Below are 2,832 nucleotides of genomic sequence, written 5' to 3'. Positions count from 1 at the left end.
TAAACTTATCCGTTTTTTTCTTTGAAAAAACGTGACTGAACTGAAGAAAAATAAATGGAACGCCCGTGTAAAAGGACCCTAATAATGAAAAATGCTGAATGAGATTCTAGTGTATGCAGCTTGATGTGCTGCGAATAGTTCGCACCACACAAAAATCCAACGCAATCGATTCTCTATATATTGTTATAGTAAATCCTCCCCCAAACCCAGGTCTGTAACTTTCAATATTTCAATCATGAACAAAAAAAGTCCATATTTTTCAAAAAAGAATAATACCATCAGATGCATACTGTAACCTGGCAGCTGGAGTCTGCCCATATGGATCTGATTGGGTGCCGTGACTCAATACAAATCAGCAATTTAGAAGGATCTGAAAATCTCCAATAATTCTTAGAAGTCTTTCTAAGTGTGCGGCGTGTTGGTTTTTGTTTTCATATTCAATCGTTTTATTTGTCATTTCCAAACAAATCTACTGCTGGAACAAATGGTAATCTGTTGTTTTCCAACATCAAATTTGTTTCTACCGTTTCATTATTTTTTTCAAAGAACGCGGAAAACACATGTGGCTGGTATAAATTGCAGATCACACTAGTAGAATTAAAATTCTACAGTTGAGCTGCATTTTTACCACCTACAACTCCTAGCCTCTTTAGCCGCAGGGGCAGCCGCTGGGGAGGGGGGGGGGGAGCACACGGCAGGAATTATACCCCTTGTTGCTTTTGGTTGATGTAGTGCCCACTGAGTAGCTCATTCAAGTGAATGGGGCTGCTCGGCAAGCACCCCGTAGCCGTGTGTAATGCACACACCTACTGCGAGGTTCGGGGGGGTAAAACAGGCATTAAGGAGGCAATACAACCTCACCGCCTGTCAAATGCAAACACAGATCACACTTCAGAGACCAAAGCAAGCATGAAAAGACCTTAAAGCGAATAAAAAAAAATCAAAGTAAACCCTTAACTGCCTATACATGTAGCAATTTACAGCCAATATAGCTTTTGGGTCCAGGAGGAATAGCAAACACAATCACAAGTCAACTACTAGTGTCACATTCGATCGACCAGCTCAGTTCAGGTGAAACGGAACTGAAATTGAAATCATCAGTACAATCTGCTGAAAGGATAACTTCAATGGAAAGGAGCTTCAACAATTGAATTCGAGTCGGAGATTAGTACCTGTGTGTGTTTCAGTCCGTGGTGGTTGTCCTGTATCTTTTATCTGAATTATATATTTTTACTGTATAAAAAAGTCCTGCTAAGGCTCCGTTCACACCGATGCATTTTTTAGGCTACATTCACACTAGCGTTGTGTGCAGGCGGCAGAGAGGTGTTTGGGAAGCGTTTTTACCGCTTCCCAAACGCCTCTGCCAATTCTGCACATTACAGCACATGGTGCTGTTCTAATGGGAACGTTTACGTCGCGGCAAAACGGACGCCTCTGGTAGAGTCAGGAGGCATTGAAGCCTCCTATTCTCGTCTATGGTGCCGCTCCGCAAACGCCCGGCCGGCGTTTGCGGTGCGGTTGTGATGCAGTTGTGGGGCGTTTGCATTGCGGTAACACCACTCAAACTGCATTATAGGCATTTGTGGGGCGTTATTAACGCTCGGCAAACGCCTAGCAACCACTGCTAAACCGCGCATGCGGCGTTTACGGAGCGTTTGCCGAGCGTTAAAAAACACTCCGCAAACGCCGGACCAACGCTTGCCAAACGCTATAGGGGCGGTTGGCAAGCGTTGGTAAAACAGCCAAGTGTGAATGAGCCCTTAGTGCGTTTTGCAGAAACACTACATTCCATTTAACATGGTTTCCTATGGAACTTGTTCACATCTAGGCTTTTTTTGAGCTGCTGCGTTTTTGGTGAGGTTCAGGGACTTTTTTAAAAGCAAAAAAGCAGAATTTTTGCTACAATAGAGTTCAATGGAGAAGCTGATGAAATTCATGGTAGTGCGTTTTTGAATTTTTATTTTGCCCAGCAACAAAAAAAGAAAAAAGAGCTGAACAAAACGCATTAAAAAATGCACATAGAAAACCACAAAACAAACTGCAAAAAGCACTGGAGAAAGCATCAAACATAAAATACATATATGTGTACCAAGCCTAAGCCCCGGTTCACATATGTGCGTTCATGTGGGCCACGTTTTGCGCGGCACGAGAGCCCATTCATGTGAACGGACTCCCGTGCCCCGTGCCCCGCAGGGAAGATGTCCCTGCACTTCTTTGGAAACCTCAGCCCACACAGGAACCTCGGTTCCCAGTGCGGTTACAATTTCCAGTGCGGGAAGCGTGCCATTACAAATAATGGCACCCACCTGCGGGTCCGCATTCTTCTGTGTGGGTGGTGCGGCTGCATGGATCCGCAGCGGCACCACCCTCACATATGTGAACCTAAAACTGAAGCACAAAGAATCTGGTGCAGTTGTACATAGTAACCAATCAGCTTCTAACTTCAGCTTGTTTGATTAATCCTTGACAAAAATACCTGGGAGCTGACTGGTTAATATGGAGGTTATTTACTAAAAACTAGAGAGTGCAAAATCTGGTGCAGCTCTGCATAGGAACCAATCAGCTTCCAGGTTTTATTGCCAAAGATTAATTAAACAAACTGAAGTTCGAGCCTGGGTTCACACTGATGCGGAATTCGCAGCATTTGCTGTGCGAATTCCGCATCACATCAGAATCACACCCCGTTCATGCGAACCGCTGCGGGTGTGTATGTTAAAGTGGAGCTCCACTCAAAAGGGGAAGTTCCGCTTTAAGCCTTTGTCCCCCGCTCCCCATTAAGGATTAGCACCCTTGGGGAGCGGGGGAGGGAGCGGTACCCGAATTTGACTTCTG

This window comes from Staurois parvus, unplaced genomic scaffold, assembly GCF_062004578.1.
Source record: "Staurois parvus isolate SC_StPar_1 unplaced genomic scaffold, SC_StPar_1.0 ptg000319l, whole genome shotgun sequence".
NCBI lineage: Eukaryota > Metazoa > Chordata > Amphibia > Anura > Ranidae > Staurois > Staurois parvus.
The sequence above is the reverse complement of the archived record's forward strand: the minus strand, read 5'-3'. Positions refer to the sequence as shown.